A 24341-nucleotide genomic window follows, 5' to 3' on the forward strand; every position below is an offset into this window, starting at 1 on the left:
ACATTGGAGCAATAGGCAGTACACACATTTCCACAAATGTAGCCTGAACTGCTCAGGAGTCGTGTTTGGAGTTTAAATTTTCCACCTGGTGTATCAAACATAAAATGCAACTAACTTTGTGAATTCCATTGGAAAAATTACTAATGATGAAACTGACAAAAAAAATTTAAACACACAAAGTTAATTCAGAGAAAATAATGGATAATTCAAAAATTAATTTTTTATTCATCTGAATAAATATTCCAATGTGGCCACGTCAATTGAATCAGTTCTGTAATGAAAAATTCCAGCATATATTTTTATCTCTTCCATTTGGTGATTGATTGATAGATCAGATTTCACTCTTTCCATTGGAAGTGACACATTGGATGGCTGAGCACAGGAGCTTTGCTGTGGAGTCAAGGAAACCTGGGATCCAAAGTAGCCTGAATTGAAACAACATATGATTCTTGGAGGATTCTGTCTATATGAGGCTAAATAGAGTGGAAGCATTCAGAGCCTTTAGAGATCAGAAATTTAAATTTACACTAATAGTTAGATACCAATATGAATGAGTACAAGAATAATTAGTGAATCCTCATTGTCTAATTTGGATATAGCTAATTTTGTTTTATTTTTTAAATTCTCATTCTCACAGTAATTATCCCCCCTATTTCTTTGACTAATGACAAAATCATTCGCAAAGCTTTTTCTCCCCCCCCCCTTCAGTGAATGCTGGTCATTCAATCAATATCAGGGATGGAAGGGAGGGGGAGGAAGATTAAGAAGAAATTTCAGAGTTTAAAAACAATTCTCTTTCCTTTCATGTGCAATCTCCAGGGATAATTGTTAGAAGGAAGTGCTCTAACAATTTCTCTGCACCATAGGTTAGAATCCAGAAATTAATCAGATCTGCTCAGATCTGCAAAGGTTTGTATTCATATTCAATGGGTCATTTGCCATCTTCACTTGCATTTTTTAATTATTAAGAAATAAGTATTTAATTTTGACCAGTTATCACTTAATTTAATTTCAACTCGAGTTACTAATTGCTTTCTAAGAATTCTTAGGAGATCTCACATGTTGTTAAATGCTCTATTAAGCTTCTATGTATACATAAAAACACAAGAAATAAGAGCAAGAACAGGCCATCCAGCCCATCAAGCCTGCTGCAGCACTGAGGGAGAATTTTTAAATTTAAATTTTTTAATTCAAGGCCCTTTCAGCCCATGAGCCTGTTCCGCCCAATTACACCCAATTGACCTACAACCCCCAGTACTATTTGAATGGTGGGAAGAAACCACAGATCCTGGGCAAAACCCACATAGGCACAGGGAGAATATACAAACTCCTTACAGTCATCACAGGATTTGAACCCTGCTCCCAATAGTTGGTGCTATAATAACATCCAGGGTTGGCACCAGAACAAATGTTAGAGTGGGGCATTAGTGTCTTGGGGGGGGGGTGGGGGGCCACAATGCTCATAAACTCACTCAGTAAGGGGGGGGTGGGGTGAGGGTGCTGTTGGATGCTGGGACCTACCTGCCGATGCCCCTCCAATATATGAGATGAGGGCACTGCTTTTATTTCATCAAGCATCACTAGATGCTACTGACACTTGATGCGTACTAGTGACATGGCTGGGGGTGGGGGCGGGTCTGACAGCGAGCGATGGCTGCAACCATATGGGAGGGCACAGCATTCCCTGTTTACAGTGTTGTACTATCCACTATGCTAACCATGCTGCCCCAATCATGGGTGATCTGATGATAAGCTGATCTCCATTCACCTGTCTATACCCCATATCCCATAATTCCCCTACTTTTAAAAATCTATCCAACCTTGTCTTAAATATATTCACTGATGTAGCTGCTTGAATGTGCAGCAAATTTCATAGGATCACCGCTGCCTGGAAAAAGCAGTTCTCTTCATCTGTCCTAAATTTAATACCCTGGATCTTGAGGCTATATGCCGTAGTTCAAGAGTCACCCGCTAATGGGATCAACTTATCTATGCCTTTCATAATTTTATGTTTCTATAAGATCCTCTCTCATTCTTCTAAATTCCAGCAAGTACTGTCCCAATACCTTCACATAGGCCCACCTCCTCATCTCTGGAATCAACCTGGTGAACCTCCTCTGCACTGCCTCCAAGTCAAGGCATCTTTCCTCAAAAAAAATGTTATTGGGGATGTTGGTCAATTGGGTGTAATTTGGCAGCACGGGCTTGTGGATTGAAAGGGCCTGCTACCATGCTGTACATTTAAAGTCTTTTTTAAAAAATTACAAACTTAGAAATTAAAACATTTTAAAAAATAAATTCAAGGAGACCAGAACTGCACACTCAGTTACATCACTTTGCTACTGTCCATTATTTAGTACTGTAAAATAACCAAGACCGAGTATGTTATGGATTTGTATGGGAAAAGCCAGAGTTGACTCCATTAAAGCTAGTCACCACACCTCGAATGGAATTGACTGCCACGACTATGATGAGCAAAATGGACACTATGTTAAGAAGAGAATTACAGATGGAGTTAGCAGATTCTATGTTTTGATCTGATAGTACATCAGTGCTTAAATACATTAATAACAAAACTACAAGGTTTTGTACCTTTGTGACGAACAGAATTAATGAGATCGAGAAAATTTTGCATGCTAATCAATGGAGATATGTTAGAACAGTGGATAATCCAGCTGACATGGCTTCACAAGGATCAAAATTTCTATCTTTTCTGAAAAGAGCCAACACTTGGGTGCTGGTCCTTCATATCTTTCACAATCTCAAGAAGAATGGCCTCAAAATCCAGAAGAGTTAAAAGAAATTTCATTGGAGGATCCTGAAATCCAAAGCACTAATGTAAATACTATTCAAATATCTAATGAAAATGATCCAATCATTCAATTAATTTGCTATCACTCTTCATGGTTTCATTTGAAAAAGGCAATAGCATGGATTCTTAGGTTAAAATCTATTCTTTTAAATCATATCAAGAAAGAGAATCTGAAGACTCGAAAGAGCTGTTACCTAACAGTTGATGAGTTGACAAATGCTGAACTGGAGAAAATTTGTTTTAGTGAGAAAAAGACGTTTGATAACGAGATATCAAAATTGAAGAAGAACCTGAATGTTACAAAAACAAATTGTGCTTACAAGCTAAATCCTATTCTTGAAAATGATGTATCGAGAGTAGGAGGAAGATTGAAAAAAGCAATAATGCCAAAAGAAGTGAAACATCCAATTGTATTAGCTGAGAAATGTATTATTTCTGATTTGATTGTTCGACATATGCACGAGAGAACAGGTTAACTTCAAAAAGAAGCTATTTATGCAAGAAGCAGATGGAAACATGCAGTTTATTGCAGATTTATTTTGGAAAAGATGGATTAAAGACTATCTTACGCTATTACAAGAACACCAAAAATGGTCTAAAGTTAAACGCAATTTTGTATATGGAGATATTGTAATTATCATGGATGATTCTTCACCAAGAAATTTTTGGTTTGCTGGGAAAAATCGTGGATACAGTTCCAGGCAAGAAAAGTTTTGTTTGGAAAGGGCAGATTAAAACCAAGACTGGTTACTTAAATAGACCTATTACTAAAATCTATCTTTTACAAGAAGCTGAAAGTTTTGATTTTTAATCTTATACTTACTATATTTATTTATGTATCTGTAATAGATGTTAATGGCTAATATATAATCATTACTATTATAATAATTAGGGGCCAGAATGTAAAGGTTAAAAACTTGTGTTGTTTGATTCTTAGTTAATTTTGTGCCCGTCTCTTTAAGAGAGCTATCGTTTGTAATGTTACCATAGTGACTATGATGTAATATCCACCCAGACTAACGGCTTGCTCATTATTCTTCAGGATGTGAAGGAAGTGTGAGCACGAGAAATTTTTTTTTGAATTATGTATCTCTTTAAAGTTTGAGTATCTCTATATATTTTTTATATCTTCATTATACAGTAAATGCTTTGTTATGAAAGTCTTGATACGAATCTATGCAAAATGTTTATCCATTTGATCAATGAATTAAAACTACATAAAATAACAGCCACAGAGTTTGATTTGTTGGATTAAAGAGATTGAAATTTAAGATATTGTTGTTCATGCTTTGGAAGAAGATTCTTTGCAATTAGTATATATTAGAAAAAGGAAAGTGCCATCTCTTCTCTCTTTTGCCTCTCTTCCTCATCTGATTTATTAACGCCTCTTTATATGCCTTCACAGGGCAAAGGGAAGCAATTTTTGAGTATTTAGTGGACATGACAATAAATGGAATCGTGATTCTTATTAGGGACACTTCCCCCAGAGAATCTGCCTCTTTGGACATCAATGCTGCATAGAAAATCGCATACGTGTGGCCTTAGAATCAACTCTCATGGCCTCTTCTAGCCTGTTATCTTTTGCTGAAATAACATGTACAAAATAGAACATAGAACAGTACAGCACGGGAACAGTCCCTGAGGATCATCCTGCCTCCAAAAACCATGATACCAGTCTAACTAATCCCATCTGCTTGCATTTGCTCCACATCCCTCTTTCCTCTGCCTGTACTTGTGTTTAAATATCTCTTAAACATTGCTACTGTAATCAGCTTCTATCACCTTCCCTGCCAGCCTGTCCAAAGCACCAACCACTCTCTGTGCAAAAACGCTTGGCTTGCATACAACATTCCTGCCTCTCACTTTACCTTTGCACCCTCTAGAATTTATCCTTTCAACCCTGTGAAAAAAGACTCGGACTATCTACCCTATCTATACCTTATAATTTTCTATACTTTAATCGTCCCGCCTCACTTTCAGGTGTTTAAAATGCATTCCAATCTAGACAGCATCCTGGTGAAGCTCTTTTACACTTCTCCAAACCCTCCACGCCTATCTATGGTTATTACAATTTTGACAATGTAGCACAGAACACATTAATGCACTAAAATTTATTGTATTTCAGCAAGAATACTACGATCGAAAAATAATTAAATCCTACTTTCTTATTCATGCACATCAATTTTCCATAATTTAAAAAAAATCATGTGATTTTACCATTACAATTTCTGATGTATCACATTTTGGAAATTCTCCAGCAAGAAGTATCATTATTACCTTAAAGTTTCGGGCATGTAGCAGGACAATCTCATTCTGACATAATTATAAAGTAATCACAGCACCACAGCAGATTATTTGACCAGATAGTTTATCTTCTACAATGAGTAGTAATGTTAACCCCATGTTCCCCGGTCATCTGGTGGACTACAAGCATAGATTAGTTATCAATAGGATAACTCACAAGGACAGAATTTAAATCTGATCGTAATGGCGAAGTACATGCCAATTTCATCACATTAATGGGAACGCTGCCCTTTAACCCTTTGTCTTCTCAAGAGGCTGGATGCTTCAATTAAAATGTACAACTTTTCAATATAATGTGGACACTAACACAGCTTACGTACATTATTTATCATTACCATTATGCCTTTACTAAATCTAAGCATGAATGTATATAAATTTTCAAACATTGTTAATGTTTTGCGCACAATGACCAATTAAGAACATTATATGTGGCTTTGATGAATGTTATATTTCACTATTTAAATAAGACTTACCTTAAAAGAACTGTTTTTAAAAAAGGTTGTTCATTAATAATCAGTCATTATAATGGTGTTTGAAGTTAATGAGTAAAATGTTTCCCCAGTAATGAAACAAATGAACCTCAAAAAAAACTAGAATAAAGGACTATCATAATGAGCTTATTTTGTTGCTCTGCCACAACTATAATCTCTTTGCTTATTCAACTTGCAATTAAAAACAAAGGTGTTCCTTTGAATAAAAGAAAACATGGCTCTTTAATGATAATGTTTAGCTGAAAACAACACATCAAATTTTGGATTGTGTTTGAAATTCACTCTATGAAGTTATTTTGAATACTTTAAGAAGCAAATAAGATCTATACAGTGGGATTTGTAGCCATCTATTTCTGTCTACTGTTTGCTCCTCTACCTATTAGAAAAATTAAAATATTTCACAGAGGGCTTCACTTTTCAGCTCCATCAACATTTTTTTCTTGGTTGCTCTTAGAAATAATAAGTATTCCTTTGTAGTTTCACAGGAGAGGTCACATTAACTGGACTCAGTCCTTATCACCGCCTAATATTATCTTTAAAAAAGGATGCCAAGCTATCTGATTGCACAAGTACAACCTGACAAAACAGCTTTCTCCAATCCTCGGTACAAAACATGCAGACACACAGACCTAATCCACATACAGACAAGAAATACATATACAGGACAGTATTCATATATCCAAATGCATAAATATAGTTTCACGAATATGAGAGTCTTAGATGGTTAGTGTGAGCATTGGAAGAAGCTGCTCCACAGCCTGATGGTGCTGGCTCTGATATTTTTTTTTGAAGACTTTATTTAAAATTTTATAACATGAATACAATAAAGAATTACATTTAAAGAAAAATAAAAAAAATTAAAATAGTATGATTACAATTTTTCTTTGGCTTGGCTTCGCGGACGAAGATTTATGGAGGGGGTAAAAAAGTCCACGTCAGCTGCAGGCTCGTTTGTGGCTGACAAGTCCGATGCGGGACAGGCAGGCACGGTTGCAGCGGTTGCAGGGGAAAATTGGTTGGTTGGGGTTGGGTGTTGGGTTTTTCCTCCTTTGCTATTGATTACAATATTACATCAGAAAACTACACAAACCCCCCCCCCCGTTAATTGTAACACAATATTAATAGTCTAACTTAAAATTAGTCCAACCCCCCCCCCCAAATAAAGAGTGAAAAGTTAATAAAATTAACAATATTATATATGGAAAAAAATACCCACTTACAAAAAAAGAGATAAAACTTAACCTAAAAAAAATTCTAACAACAAAAAAAAATTGTCAATACTAAAATATCACGCTTAAACATATATTTAAATCAAACTTAAATGCATATAATTAGCAAACGGAGTCCACTTTAACTTATAAAAAGACATCTTATCCTGAATTGAAAAAGATATCCTTTCCATAGTCAAACAAAATTTCATTACCAAATACCACTTATCTAAAGTTAGTATATTTCTATCTTTCCAAGCAAGTGCTATACATTTCTTAGCCACGTCTAAAGCTAAATAGATAAATGAAATCTGATAATCCTCTAAACCTAAATCAATTAATGATTGCATGTTCCCTAATAAAAATATATCGGGATCTAATACAAAATGAATATTATATAAACTGTTAAAAATAGATTGAATACCTTTCCAAAACTGTTGCAATCGATCACAAAGCCAAACAGTATGCAAAAATGTATTGGCCGTCTGATCACATCGAAAACAAGAATCCAACTTACTAAGACCAAATTTTTTTAATTTCTCCGGCGTTAAATTTAGCTGATGAATAAAATTATAATTAATCATCGCTAGTCTAGCATTAATTAATTTCTGAATACTATTCTGACAAATTTCCATCCAAGCTTCTTCAGCTATTTTATGTCCTAAATCTTTTTCCCATTTCAATTTATCTTTATCCCAGTCTTTTTTACTATCAATTACTTGTAAAATACAATACAAATCAGATATATATCCCTTTTTTGGTATTGAAAGTACATATTCTTCAAAACTAGATTCAGGCAATAAAATTATATGTCAACCACATAACTGTTTTACAAAAGATCTTAATTGATAATATACAAATATAGAATTTGCACTAATACCATATTTCCTTTGTAATTCATCAAAGGAACAAAAACAACCCTCAGATAAGCAATCAGATAAATTTTTTATTCCCTTCTTTTCCCATTGTTTCAAAGTGGCATTCGAGACCGTAAAAGGAACAAGTTGATTATTATATAATGGCAATCTTCCAGAATATATATTTTTAAGTCCCAATTTTTTAAGTTTACTTGTCCATAAATTCAATAAATGTTTCAATATTGGTACATCATAAGTTCGTAATAAATTTTTATTCCATTGAAACAAAAACTCATGAGGAATTTTTTTTTAAATAACCGCCATTTCTATCTTTACCCAACTAGGTGGGTCATCCATATTCATTAATGCACTAAGAAATTTGAATTGAGCTGCTTCATAATAATGCTGAAAATTCGGTAATCTTAAACCTCCAAATTGAATATCCCACATCAATTTTCTCATTGCTACTCTCGGAAATTTTCCCTTCCATAAGAATTCTCTAATCGCTTTATATAAGTCCTTAAAAAAACTTTTTTTTTAAATAAGGAATTGATTGAAACAAATATTGTATTCTAGGGTGTGGCAAGATGGCGTAAAGAACAGACGTGCCTTCCAGTCCTCTCCTGACTCTGACTTATTGTTTTGTCTTTAAGTGCCCGTTAAAACTTTTTAAAAAGTTTATAAATAGTATGAGGTGTTGATTAACACCTAATGGTACATTTGTTTAAAAAAAAGTAAAAGGAAACATCAACAGATTGTTAAAAAATTACATTTTCTGAAATTATCTGAGCCTACCTGTTTACAAAAAGCCAGGACTCAGCGTGGAATGGATCCAGGAGAAGAAGTGCAGGATTCAGCATTGGAGCTCCGCTCTGTACCGGTAGGGCTCTCTGAAGGTCGCACCCAGCAGCCTTTTAAACAAAGGGCTGGCCGGGTGCGTGTATTTCAAACAACGGCTCTGATACTTCTGATCTCTTTCCCGAAGGGAGCAACTGAAACATGCTGTGTGCAGGGTGGAAGGGGTCCTCAATGATTTTGCGTGCCCTCTTCAGACAAAGACCCCGGTAGATCACATCAATAGGGGTGAGGGAGACTCCAGTGATCTCCTCTGCCACTCTTATGGTCTTGTGGATTGATCTCTGATCCATTTCTCTGCTGCAGCCGGCCAGGGCGCTCTTGATAGAGCTCCTGTAGAAGGTTGACGTAATGGTGGCCGGTAGCCTTGCCTGCTTCAGTCTTCTCAGGAAGTGCAGTTGTTGTTGCACCCTCCTGATGAGATGTGAGGAGTTAAGTGAACTCCATGGAACTTGGTGCTCTCCACTCTCTCAGAGTTGTTGATGTGTAGTGGAGAGTAGTCATTCTTGGTTCTTCTGAAGTCCACGATTATCTCCTTCATCTTGTCCATGGTGAGACTCAGGTAGTTACTCTCTCACCATATCGTGTGTTTTCCACCTCTTCTCTGTAGTGCGACTCAGTGTTGTTGCCGATGAGGCCAACTACTATTGTGTCATCTGCAAACTTAATGGCTGTTGGAGCTGGATCTGGTGATGCAGTCATGTGTCAATAACATGAACAGGAATGGGCTGAGCACACTGCCCTGAGGTGCACCAGTGCTCAGCGTGACGGTGCTTGATGTTCTTCTGCCGACCCAGATGGACTGTGGTCTTTTCGGTAGGAAGTCCAGAATCCAGTTACAGACAGAGGCAATAAGTCCCTGTAAGGGCAGCTTCTCCATCAGCCTCTGGGTAATGGTCGTATTAAACACCGATCTGAAGTCAATGAACAGCAGGCTGCCCTATGAGGTGTCGTTCTTCAGGTGGGTCGGGATGGAGTGAAAGGACAAGGCTGTAGCATCATCTGTGCAACAGTTTCTTCTATAGGCATGCATAGATCCACATCAGGATTTGGTTCAACTTCATTAATGTACAATGTCTGAGGAAGGTCTGAAGATCAAGGGAGAAAATTGAGCAGAATATCCTCAAATGATGTCGAATAATTCAGATGGGATTTCAAGAGTGAGTGTTTTGAATGTACATAGACATTTTTTTTATTTTTACACTTTTTCAACAGAATTAAGAGAATTAGTGATGCACCATCAATTACCACAAAGTCTGAGGTTGTGAAACAAATGGGCTTTTATTGACTATAGATTGGAGCAACAACCATCCTCATTGACTGATAATGGCAGTAGGAGTGGGGATCATGCAAAGGGGTAATGTGGGTAGGATTGGTCTCGGGAGGCATGTCCATCCGGCAATATAACACTGGTTTACCACACCTGGCATCACTGCTCCCCAGAGGGGTTAGATGGTGCTGATTGTGCTGTCTGGGGTGGCGGCTCTCCACATGCGACACTGCTAAGTTTCACGGGCAGGTTGGACTGGTAGATTTTTGCGGAAAGTCCCCTTTTCCCACATCTAGTGTGTACTGCCTTCTTGGAAGGTCAGTGTTTCCTTGGGTGCTTGCCCTGCCCACAGAAGTAACACGGAGCAATCACCCACCGTGGCTGCCAAGATCAGGCTGCTAGGGAAGTGCGATTAACCCTGCATGAGACAGTCCTCCATCCAAAGATCACAGCGCCCGTGGCAGCCAAGAGGCAGCCGAATAGTTGCCTGAGTTTTGAGGGCCTCCTTCAGTGTCTTTGTTAATTCAACTGCCCCCTTGCAGCTCAAGAACCTTCTGCTCCAGGAGTTGCTGTTTTATGTATCCGGGTGAGGTCCTCTGTGTTCTGGGCAGCCGTCACAGCTTTCAGTTGCACACACTGCAGAGGGCCCGGAGGGCCTGTTGGTACTTGGCGCTCAACTCTACAGGTCACTGCTTCCTGGTGGCCAGGAGATGCCATGAATAGACCTCATTCACCCTTCTGCGATACTGGACCTTCAGTGTACTCATGGCCTCCACATATGATTTGGCATTGTTGATCATTGGGAAGACAAGGGGTCTGACTCATGGGAAGAGGAGTTTCAGTCTGTCTTCGTCCGTGTTAATAACGTTCACAGTTGCCGTCAGGAAGTCCTCCAAGCAACGTAGCCAGAGTGTGAATGTGTTCGATGGTTTATGTTGAATCCCTCTGGTTTCAGGTATTGCTCCATTTTCTTTGAAAAATATATTCAATAAAATTGATGCACCATCAATTACCACAAAAGACTGAGATTGTGAAACTGACAGGCTTTTATTGACTATAGACTGGAGCAACAACCAATCTCATCGACTGATCATGGCAGGATGACTGGGGAGCATGCAAGGGGCAATGGGTAGGATCGGTCTTGGGAGACATGTCCAGCCGGCAGTAGCCAATCGTAGTGTAACAGTGGTTACCACAATTACTTAATACTTAGCAGCCAACTGCAATTTAGCATCAACTCTTCAGTAAACAAACTGCAGAAAAAGATGAATCATAGTTTATTTTATGTTACTGCAAAAAAAAATGTATATGGCTCTATAGATTACAGTAGATTACAATTGTTATCATACTAAAAAGGTTTGTAATTCTGAATGAACAGAATGATTTCCCCTACAAGATCTGTCATTTGCTGTGTAGGCATCTATGTCTGAAATCCTGCCTAATGAAATTTATTTGCTCAAAGGTTTAATGAGAGATGTCACCATCAGGGATAGGCTTTTTTTTCCCTCTTGTTTACTTTGGAGGAAGCTAGGGATTTCAGAAAATCCAAACCAAACTAAACCATCAGCAATATGAGACAATGTTATTTTTCACAAGAGAATCCATTTTATAGTATTTTTCATTAACTACTCAAGTATTTTATTTTAGCAAAAGGATTGGGCAGAGAATAACATTCTATTTAAATATGCCCAGGGTGTTATTTTCTTCATTATAAACCTAATGAAAATATTCAAAATACCTACCAGCAAAAGCTTTAAACTGCTCCCTTCTAAATAAATGAAAGGGTTTTTTTTTTAAGTGCATCATTTTGGAAGCAGGAGCAAGAGTTTTATTTTATGCGCAGACAATGTAACCTTGACTTGTCAAGACAACAGCTGCTGCATTTAGAAAGTGCAGCTAATGGTCTGATGAATTAATTGTTTTTTGGAGCTGGTTTCTTATGAGTTAGGCAGTTTCTCTCTTTAATTTGTCCATTGATTAACCTATTGAAATGTTAAGTGAGTCAGCCTCCTCCTAGAGCAAACAGTCAGGACAGACCACATTGGCTTCATTAGTTGGAAGGAGCAGTCATTTGCTCGACTAAATGTGTTGGTATTTTCAACACCTCCCTGAGCTTTTAATTAGATGAGCCAATTCCAAATGTATTTGTCTGCAGGAAAGGTTATCAGTCCTGCAGCTGACCTACAGAGTCTAGAATGAGGCAGGCAGCTGTAATAGAAAGGATTTTTTTACACTCCGACTGCTGTACTTGATTGTATTGTTATGATAATGAGGTTGAGGCCTTGCTTTCCTCTGTGTTTTTGTTGCAGTAACTATGCAATCAGGTGCTTCCTCTGTCATCTATATGCACTCATTAAGCACTCATTTGGCTGTAATCTGCATGCAAATAGTCAAGTGTTTCTTCAGGCTAATACTACACCATGTGGATTTGTGGTGCCATCAAGCAGTTGTAAAGAAGGTAGCCCCCAGCTAATGGGGGAGGTGGGGAGGTTTATGCTAAGAAAATTGAACCTGTCAACAGAATTTAGCACCTCCATTGTGGAAAGCCGCTTCTGGGGTTTCCTTACCCAAGAGACCAACTGGTTATCAGGGAAAACAACACACTAAGCATCAATAATCACAGTTCAGTCCACAGAAAAGCCTTCAGGTGAGAACATTAGTGAAGACTACTGGAAGTGAAAACTGATGGTTTAATTAATTTGGCAGGAGCAACATTAAAGCCAAAAAAATTAACTAGAGAGAAAAATAGATAGCAAGTGAGAAAACAGCAGGTATTAACTGTCTTGTTTTTAAATCTTGCCTCATTATTGTACAAATTAGCACAAATTAGCAAATCAAGGAGCATTTAGGATTACATTTATCTTACTGGGCTCAAACTACTGGTGCTTTCTGATAGTTATAAAAATTCAAACATTGATGCCCATGCGTATATACACAGGAAAGTTGACTTGCAGTAGTAATATTTGGGGCAATTTTAATCAGGTATGAAGCAGAAATGAAAGAGCAATATGGTTGAGTGTGAACATATTGATCTTTTAACAAGGCTGGGTATTTCATTTATCTCACCAATTCACAGAAATACTCTTTGGCTATCATAGGGAGAAATGATTGGTAAGTTGGGGTTTCTGATAAGGGACAGAAAATGTTGAGGAAAAAATAACTGTAGGGAAAGTAAAGTTACAAACGGTAAACAATGGGGGAAAGGAATGTAATTATATCTAACAAGAAGGGGGTGTGATAAGTGTTTGCATCTCACAATACTTAAGGGTGCCTCCTGGAGATGGCCAATGACTGGATAATGCTGCATCTCATAGTTTAGATGTTAGTGGCGAGAGGAAGCAAAAGAATGGCTAAAACACAAAAAAGCTGTGTAGTAGGGAGGGGAATGGAAAGAAATGTCTGTTTGACTAATCTCAGAGATGTACTGGTTTGTTGGGGATGTTTTATTAATTCTGCAGAAGTGGCTTGTTATCAAAATAAAATTATTAACCAGTGTATTTTTACCCAAACTTGCACACCACTATCTTCAACATTGTATTCAGTTATTCCTGGCATTCGTTGAGATTCCAAAATTTTGATTCAGCATTGATAAAGGATTTACAAACAGCCAGGAACAAAAAGCCAGGCAAGAGTATGTTTTATGGGGTGTTGATGTTACCAAGATGTATTTGCTCCTCTTATTCTTGCTTGATTGTTCGCCTCTGAAAATGTTTCTATGTTTAAAAAAATTGTTTATAAATCCCAATTTAGGGTAGTGGTGGTGGGGTACTATGTAGATGCCATCTACTGCAGAAGCAACATGTAAGTGGTGGATGGTTCATCGTCGGCACACAGTTTAGACACTGAAGGAAGTATTTCCATGTATTTGCATCCAATGATAATTTTGTGATACTATAACCTTATTTGCTTATCACCTTTCGCAAACAATGGGAAAATGGTTCTTCACAGACAAGTCGATGGTAATTCAATTGTTCATGCTTACATTAATGCTTGTTTTCATAATGTTCTTTATTGGTTTCAACATTGGATTCGTAGTAGCTGATTGCTAAAGTAAAACATATGAGGTACAAGACTTTTACAAAATGTTTTAAGTAATCACAGCCGTTATATAAAGCCTAACAGGTATACAAATTAAGACAGCTTTCTCACAGATATTTAAAAATTAAATGCATTGAAATGGTGACTTAATGACACAAGCTAAACAATGGCCCGTAACATTATGCAAGAGTATTTACATTGAAATAAGGGCTTGCTGAATGGGTGGGGATGGCCAATACTCAGGCACCACTAATATAACGAAAGTCTATCCAAACTCCATTTCAATAAAAGCTTCTGTATAGAAGCAGAGTAGTTCATGGGGGTTGACAAACAGATTAAGTCAGGAATTTTACTTTTCTGAGAAAATTGACTTAGCACAATTGAAAAGATAAAACTAGAATCCGCAGTTTGTGGAAGGAACTTCCAAATTAAAATATAAGATGAATGAGCATTTTTTTTTCCAAACGCAAATAAAACAGTATGAAGGGCACAAATCGGAAGAAGGGAATGTTTTAAAAAGTGATGGCTTCAAAATCACTCACGGAATCTTTATGCCCCATATGAAATGAATGTCATTTGACTTCTGAATTTGGTTGATAATTATCCCTCGTGCTGAGTTATGAGTAAACTGTTGCACTTTAGCTTACTCAAGGCAACTTTTCATGACAGCCACCAAATAAATCATACTGAAATTGGCTTGGAATGGCCTTCGTTAACACCTTTTTGCTTTGTAGACTGTTCAAATGCCGATTAGCATTCCACTGGAGGTTTAGATAGTCTTTCTTTCTGCCTCAGAATATTAGAAACCTTGGGATTTGTGCCCACTTAATTTGACACTTGAACATGCTCAAAGTAACTTTAAGAGAATGAAGTGATTGCTATACCCGTTGAAATGTTTCCCTTTCCATTCCCCACTACTATGTTCACAATCACAAAGAAGCATTAATATAATTGGCACCAAAATGTCCAACTGTTACACCACAAAGAGAATGCAGTGTGTTCAAACTGATACATCGTTTCACAGAAATATTGTAGAAGTCTATCCATTTCCCCAGAAACATCAAGCAGCTGTTTGCAAAAAGAAGTAGTTGACCTCTTTCTCGGGTCAACATCTGAAGATGAAGCCCAGCCAACTGGATATAAGAGATAAGTTCATTCCAGTAACATTGCTGTTCACCCCGAAGATCAGCTGACGCCAAGGGTTCAAAAGTTCCATTTTGTTTTGTTTTAATCCGCTGAAATAAATATGTATTAAAGAATGTTTAAAGATAATGCTGTTGATTAATCTAGATAGGTAAATGAGACCACACAGCATCTTTCTAAAGATGTGTCCCGGCTTCCTTGTACAAAAGAACTGAAACCAACATCTCATAACCTGAAAAGGCTGAAGAAATCGATGCTTCATTCAAGGCAATTGATCAGCTCCAAATTAATTAGACTTTAAGGCTTATGGTAGTTGATAAGATAACTTGTTAATTTTGCCATCAATAGCATTTCCCCTTAAGCAGCAAATACCCTCTTGTTGGGGAAAAAAAAACACCTGTGGCATTGAGGGTGAAAAGGATCAGTGTTGACCTCTTTTCATCTCCCAGGATTTAAATGAACGTTAGGCTCTAGTCACAACAGTTGTTTAAATCATATTGTCACAATCGCAGAAATGAGGTGACTCAAAAGGGCTTTAGCGTAGTGTTCTGGCAAAAATGGAGAAAATGTGGGGGTGGGGGGGGGGGTTTGGTTTGCATATGTGCATGTACATATGTGCCACCAGCTGATCCTGGGGCAGTAGCTAAGTATCAGCCGCACTGCTGCACTGTGAGAATGCTGATAAACAGTGGAGACCACAGGATTTCCTGCTGGCTTCCATGGAGCTGTTGAACACCACACGGGGTTCACAAAATAAAAAGGCCTAATTGAGAATTTCTTTTTGCACATTTTGCCTGCTAAGTTTCTTTCCCACTTTATTCATCGGCTGAGTGTGTTGGGTTGACAGCAGGGGTCTGAATGCTTGGCACTTCTTTGGCTAACGTTTTCCATTGGATGTAACTCTGCCCTTCAAAGCATGAGAACAATTTTTAATTTTGAGTTTTAATTATAATGCTGGAGAATTGATCTTATTAAAACTCCTGAGCAGAAGGGCGTCAGTTGTATACCTACCCGGAATGACTGGCAGCATTTGGAGGAATTAAGTCTGTACTCTGTTCTGCTGTATGATTATTATATTTGGGGGCTGACATTTTTGTGCCTGCAGGTGACACATTGATGAAAAGTAAAATTAATAAATTAGCAGCAAGTCTTGCACCAACAATTCACAGTGGGAATTCCAAAACAAGTCTAAAAAGGGGGCTTTATATCCGCTTAGTTTAAAATCACATCACAAAAGCACTTGTCAGAATTTTCTGACAAGTTTAGCAGTTTATCTTGATACATATTTTTAACTTTCTGAGCACTTTTGTTAATTAACAAGCTGCATGAGGTTCTGGTAGGTGATTTTGTCATTAATCTCTCATCCACCACTCATAGCTTAATAATTAGGTGAAGAGTACTGCTTTAGATTTGACCCTCTCTCTCTAACAAGAAATCAATTCAGGGTGAACATTCAATATATTCAATTGAAGAGGTGGTAGTCATTGACATTTGTCCCAGAGCTAAAGACAGCATTTAAAATAGGCTATTTACACCGAAACTTCGAAACATACTCATCCCATAATATGTTACGTAGTGACTTGTCTATATTTTACTGCAACCAGTAGCTATTTTTGAAAGCCAATTGTGAGGAATACCTGGAATTGAAGGTTTGAGGTAAACATATTTAATTACATTTATTTTAAACTAGCCTCCCTCCCATTTTCACGATGTATGAAGCAAATTAGTGATGAGGCACAGAGCGATCCTTGCCCACTGGTTGGTAGTCTTGACCAAATAAAATTATTAAATACAAGAGGTCATCAGCAATTCAGTCAGCGTCCATTGAGAAAATAATATAATTAATATCTGGATTTGTTTTTGATTTGCCTTTTGACTTTGTTTCTGCCTTCACAGATACTGCCTGATCAGCTGAGTATTTCTAGCAGGTTCTGGTTTTATTTCAGATTTCAAGAATTTGAACTGTTTGGTCATTTTGACTGGTTGGATTCTGGGACCCTTTATTCGGTTTGGGTGTGAGCAATATATTGTTCCATCTCGACTTTTCCGCTTGGGGGGCTGATTAGCATTAGAAGACCAGGCAAGGAGAATGAGAGCAAATCTGCTAAGAAGGTAGCATGGTGAGAAGATATGAAGACATATTAGATGAGTATATGTCAGAAACATTTTGCACCCAATTACTTATTGGGCAGAATAACGTATGTAAAGGTTATGTATTCATTTGCTTTTCAATTATCATCACACAAAGCCAGGATTAAAGTAAGGGTCACATTAATCTTCATAGGTTTATATTTCAAACTAGCTGGAGATTACCTTTTTATTGCTTTGTAAATGGTTCTATATTTTCAGTCTTGATTTTTGTAATTATTGTGGTTTACTTTTGTGAGTTCCTTTATCAGTTTGCAGTTATTTCAGAAAGGTACAGTGCTGAATTTGCTAATTGCAGCTGCAGTTGTAAGAATTTTCCTTGTATTTTCAGTTTCATGTGGAATGAGAACAAAATACTACGGTGGAGAGAATGAATCTTGCAGGTTACTGGTACCCTTTGCAACTGATGTACAGTGTACAAATGTACACTTTCTGGGGTTTTTTTTTACCCAAACAGACTTGAACCACTTAGGTGTAATTAAATGAATCCTTAGCACTTGTCATTTTCCTTTTTCACTATGTTACAAAATCAGATTATGTTCTTCATACATATGCAGGGCTTGGCTCTTGCTGCTCTTTCTAATGAGCTCTTACTTAATCAACAGGACAATGTCCTCCTTTTCCTTTTGTCCACACCCGTAGGAAAAGCTGGTGGTGAAAAGCGTGCACAGAGGCAGCATTTCTTGCCAAAATATTAAAGTATGCTTTAGATGAATCCTGGTTGGTCATGCATTGTTCCTTAGAAATGTGTAAAACAAATTGGATTAATGGTATTCACTTAAGCAGCAAATTGTGAATAGCAATTAAGCTGACAGAAGTTAAAGCTGCATGCATACTGATTATTGAACATTAGTTCATACTTTCAACAACTTGTGTTTAAGGTGTTTCGTGTAACACAATGTCTAATTGATTGAATTTTAATTATCAAGTGTTTTAACCTTCAGCAACATATCAATGTTGAGACTTCACAATTTCTTAGGCCTGAATCAGAGCACAGATAAGACACATTTCCTTCATGTTACAGGGAGCATTGTTTTACCAATTATCAGCGATGTTTAAGTCATTTTATAATGTAGGTCAGAGTGAAAGGCTTAATGATAGCATTGCCTTTTCTTTGTATCTGAGCACTGTTTGTTGGAATTAATCAGGAAGTTGGCTTGTATGTAGAAGGTCAGGTCATTTTCTTAGGAGCACTCTGGGCTTTGAACAAAAGCAGCTGCATATGTCCTTCTGTACATTTTTAGAGCCACATGTTGAACTGGTCAGAAGCGATGGGGTTTTTGCCATGGGCGATGGTTTTCTTCAGTATGTCACTGCGTGAGTTTGAACCTGCTCCACTAAAGCCGATGTGACTGATGCTACACTGTCTCAGGGAAAGAACAGGGCTCCATGTGTCAGGCAAAGCTGGATTTAGGGGAATTACAGCAAGATCCTTTCATCCCTCTGTTCGGTGGAAGCTCTGTAATGGGCATTTTGATGCTGCAGATATCGAGGTGCAGCGGTAAAGTGATACCTCACCTTCGATCCCTATTTGAGTTTGTGCTTTATGTCAGCAAGCATGTGCATATTCGACTTGATTTTATCCCTACATTTCCTCACGTAACCAAAAATAAATGAGAAGCAGGTGATTCTTTTATATCTTAACAATTTTGTAAATTGAATGTTGGACACCCAAATTGAAATTCTAAACTTTCTCATTTTTGTTCTTCATTTTTCTGTTTCTTTAACTATCCTTACATAGAAGTGTTAGTGAGGTGCCTCTCACCATCTCACCCTGAAGTCACAATGGGTTCAAACTTCTCCCCATCCCATTCTTCATCATGTGGAAGAGAGAGGTACCCAGAGACATTGTTATCAGATATTGAACTCTTCCCTTCTCTGTCAATGTTTTACTGACATGCTTTCCATCTCCAGAACTTCCTAAAATTGGAATTTTTCTAGTTGATCTCTAGTACCCTGGCTTAATGTAACAAATTGAATTTGACTGAAAACTGCTTGGCTGTATATTTTTACTCATTTCTGTGGATGTTGATCCTATTTTTAAGTTATGAAATATGGACACTATTTTTAAAAAGTGAACAAATAATTTTATCTTACAAGTTGCATTTTAACTATTTATATTTGACCTTGAATTCTAAGAAGTTCTGGGGATGAAATTGAACTTGATGTAAATGAAAACAATGCATCAGCCTTTAACTTTATATCTTAGTTGTTTTTATTTCCAGACTTTTAAAAAACTGGTTTGCACACAATTCCTTCGAAAACCTTGTAGATCTAGTCAAGTTCCCCCAAATGTGCTCTCTGAGGGAAGTTCTAAATTGGCTGGAGCTCACTCTATGAAGATCCAAGGCTGTGACAGGTCCTATATAATTGCAAGTTCTTTACTTTTCTTGAAATGAAATGCAAAACTGGTTTTAATATCAATGGATGATTAAGTCTCCTGGCTCTGCCTCTGCCCCTGGATACTTGGTAAATCAATAGTCATTAAAGGGATTGTTCATAAACACATGGAAAAGAAGTTGAAACATCAACTTGGTGTTGAGTTCTCCTTTTGCCCCCACCAACTTTTTCCAGTCGGTTGCTGGTCCTTTTGTGCAAACCCCCAGCAACTGTTTCTCTCCCTCAACTTCCACCATCCAACTTAAAGATTCAGATTTTAAGATACATTTACTTAGATATCCACAGTAACATAATGAAAGAGACCTTTTTTTTAGCACCAGTAAAACAGAATAAGAGATTCCATATGCTAAGGATGCTTCTCAATCCTTTTGCATCTTCAGAGTTTGTTTCAGAGCTGAGCAAGTTAATGATCAGGCTTCATTTAAATAGGGTTGAGGAGCTGTGAGCATAGCAGCTCCCCAACACACTGGAAGTTGGAGTTTGAAGGACAGAAACAATTTCAGACATTTGAACAAAAACGATTGCCAGCATATTACAAAGGGTCCAGTAAAAAAGTGTACTTAAAATGAACTGTAGTATATTTTGAGTAATATGCAAGCAGGGCTGGACGTTCATGGTTATGATACCCATATAGTGTTTTGGGGCACACACAGCACTCCATGCAGGTAATTGGTTCATTTCCCCTCCTCCCATGTTCAACTGTCTGGCTTCAATTACCCTGCAAGACTTTGTCTAAAATCCCTCTTTTCTACACAGTCCAATCAAGCTGTGATTAATACCACTTCAGTTTCTTTCCATCTCCCACTGAGAAAGAAAGGCAATACCAAGGCTTCCATTCTTCTTACTGCTGCAATACCTTTATAGGTTATAGGGCAATTTGATGATGTGATAGTCTTAACTAGCAATGGTTTTTGGGGAGGAACAACATTATCAACCACAAGTGAGGGTTACCTAAAGTTGGAACAGAATGCAAGCAAATCTGAGGTGCAGACAAGATGAGGATTTGAGGTAAAGATAACTAAAATGTTAATATTTAACTCCAAACACTTAGCCTTGAGGGAAACTCAACTAGTTTTGTATGGCTAAATATACTTCTGCGTGCTGGTTGCTTTGTAATTAGAGCCAGTGACTAATTTAAAAAATAATCCACCAATAATATCCCACCATGCCAACATAACTATGAAATTTAAACACAACTGCTCTCTCATATTGCATTTAACCACCTCTCCTATTGACTTTTCAAATTATTTGAATGGTTAAATTGGAGTTTTCAGTTGGAAATCAACATGACAAAATTATTCATCACCTTTTTCTGGTTCACTCTTCCAACGTGTATCACCCTATTCATAACACCTTCCATGCTACCTCAGGAGATGCAACACCTCTCCTATAACCCTCTCCTTCCCATCATCCAGGAATCCTAATGCTCCTTCTAAGTGAAACAGATACTTCTTCCAGTTTTGCACTGTATGTTTATTGATCATGATGTGATCTCCTCTACTTTGGGCAACCAAAACGCTGATTGGGTGATCACTTTACAAAACATTTCTATTCAGTTCACAAGGATAATTTGGTTTCACTTTAATTCTCCATCTTCTTCCCATAATGAGTACTTAATACTTGTCCTCTGCCAGTGGTTCTCAACCTTTTTTGTTCCACTCACATACCACTTTAAGTAATCCCTTTGCCATAGGTGCTCTTTGATTAATAGGGATTGCTTAAGGGGTGGTATGTCGGTGGGAAGGGAAAGCTGAGAATCACTGCACTAGACCCAATTGTTACTGAAATATTTTGCTTGAGAAAAATTGTCATTGGCCCATTTCCTTTTGAGGTATGAAACCATGCACATAACGAGTCAATTAGGTACGATTAAAACAGTGGTTTCAAACTTTTTTACTACCCACATACCACCTTAAGCAATCCCTTACTAATCACAGAACACCGATGGCACAAGGAATACTTAAAATGGTATGTGAGAGGAAAGAAAAATGTTGAGAACCATTGGTCTTTGCTGTTCCAATGAGATCCAAGAACTCCTAATCATTATCTGAATTTGCATGTTACAGCTTTCAAAATTCAACATCATTCAACAATTTCAGGTAATTACTTGTATCTTTTTTTCCAACTATTTGCTTTTTTTTCCCCCTTCAGTATTTCAACTTCCATTCATCACCCCCTGATTACACCTCCTGCAGGGACACCTCTCAGTAAGCATCATCATCCATCTTTCATACTTTCCTAGTGGGTCCTTAAGGAGAAACAACATATCTATGGCGGTACTCAGCTAGGTGACATTTGCAGATCTCCAGAACAGATACCATGCTCAATCCAGTTAGATTCTCTAGGACCTTTCAAGCAAGGAAAATGCCCGACTGTAAAAGCGGAGGTTCTCTGCCCTTGCATCTAGAGACGTACCTTTCTGAATATGCCATGGCCAGCTTCAAGGAGCTGAATCCAACCCTTCACGGGGAAGGATAATCAGCGGAGCATTGCACTCTGCCACCTGGCCTGAATGTATAGCTGCTGCAAATGACTGGTTAGGGATGGGCTGATGATGCCATCAGACCACAACCCATCACCCCATTCACCCCTCTCCCTCCATGACTCCCTCAAGGCAGTGGAGGGCTGGTGGGGGTGTCCAGTGCAGGCTGTGACAGCCTTGCCTTCAGGGCCATTCTCTGTGACTCAAAGCACGGAAGAGCAATGGCAGTCTTCCCTACCCATAATCCCCCATGCAGCTGGAACTGTTCTGGGAAACACTGCGGTTCCAGTTGCAAGGGGGATTGTGGGTAGGGAAGTCGGCCATTGCTCTGCTGTGTATTTATGATGGGTGGCGCTACAGCACCAGTCGCCCCGCCTCCATTGGATCCAGAAGGCGCTACAAGGTGCAGCTCAATATGAATGCAATTCAAGAGCAGCCTTTTAGAACTGCTCTATGAAAGGCAAGTTTTAAGTTTTCCCTCCACTCTTGTCACCGGCATCCAGGCGAAGGCCTGGCATGAAATGGGCTTCTGATGAAATTCATTTGAATGATTTTGTATCTGTCAATGTCCTGTCTACCTCTTGTATCAAATATGAGTGCTTCACATGCCACCTCCAGATAATACAACTGTTACAGCTCCAAATATATTGATTCATATTGGTTTAATCAATCTATTTCTCAACATTGTTTTGGGGTCATGGTCCCCTTAACTCTCTGTTCAAAGTTTATGTTCCCCCTTCCCTGTGAAGCAGTCAAGTTTTGGTTTCTTTGATATTTCTCTCCTTCCAATATTTATGTTCTGCAAGATGAAAAGAAAACAAGGCTTTTACTTAGATGTGCTGTGGCCAGGGGACTGTAGGGACCCCACGGTGAATGGTTAGATTAGAGCATGAGGCATCACTAGTAGCCCTTTTCACATTGGCTAATGGGTAAATTGGCCATTCAATGAACGGGTTCAAAATAGCATTTTTGCTGTTCACACTGAACCAATGTTAACTGGTTCTCTGCGCTCTTTCACCTAGACCACCAGGCATCCCAGAACAAAGGGGTGTCTATCCTCCAGCAGTGACATCCTGCATATCCCCTGTCCCTTTTACACTGGGCTAACCAGTACGCCAATTCAATACTCTCCCGAAGAGGTTCATCCCCAGGGCGATCTGATACCTGCGCACTGGCTCGCAAGCATTCATGCTGGCAGATTAACCGGTGGTTAATTACTAGGTTAAAGTGCCAGAGTGAATGGGGCTACTGAATATTCTCCCTGGGGCAAAATTGCAGGCAGCCTATGCTGTATCTACCCTGTTAGACTGGAACATCTGACGTGGCTACTTGAACATTGATATTTGATTTATTTTATTATTCCCACACAAAAGAAGCCTGTCTATGTGCTACGTTGTTGGCTTCTACTCATTGTAACTAAAATTGCTTTTGCTCCCTTTTCTGTTTCATCATGCCATCAATCAGCAATGTTTAATCAGGTGGTTTCAAAAACATTGGCATGGATTTTTTGGTTATGACAGTGAAATTGTTGATGTTCCTTGTTGTTACAGCATGATATTGCCAACGATTCCTGCAGGCAGCCCGGAAATTGCCAATAGCGATTCCCTCTTTTTCCATGAAATTTGCACTTTTGTAAACTTCTCCAAAAGTATTTTTTAAATGAGTTATTAGATGCAAAGGTCATGCTTTGCTGATTCTTCACACCATTAAGCACCTCCTTCTGATCAATTTTTTGTGTTGTTCAATGTAATGGATGTTAAATATTACTTAATTTTTATTTACAATATTCCTACCTCTGCATTCAGCTACCATTTGTTTTAACATGTGAATTAAAATTTGTATATTTTCTGGTTTGTTGACTCTGACAATCCTGAGTTTTTCCAGCACTTTTGTGCGTGGTACTAGACCCCAGCATCTGCAGATTTTCTTGGTTACCTCTGAAAATTCTTCAGTACGATTGGCTGAATTGCCTGATTGATGATGATATGTTGGATTCCAAAGAATCCTTTCATACCTGCGATCAAGACACAGACATTGTTGAATATGAATTTATTTCTATTTCAGAATGGACTCATTCACCATCAATTCTAAGATTAGACTTTAAAGAAATGTATCAGACTAATGTATAAACTCAATGCTGTTCATACACTTATTCAGAAGCTAGCTTTGGTAAATTGCATTTAAAAGTTCCTTAAGGTGAAGATTCTCTGTTGCATTTCATTAATGTCTGGTTACTTACTTTCTCAATTCCTTTCCTATTGCTCCTGTTGCTTTGTGTGTAGCTCATGTTGACTTAAGTTCTTGCAGCTTGCTGCGGTTGTTTCAATCAACTT

This window comes from Narcine bancroftii, chromosome 2 (genome assembly GCF_036971445.1).
Source record: "Narcine bancroftii isolate sNarBan1 chromosome 2, sNarBan1.hap1, whole genome shotgun sequence".
NCBI lineage: Eukaryota > Metazoa > Chordata > Chondrichthyes > Torpediniformes > Narcinidae > Narcine > Narcine bancroftii.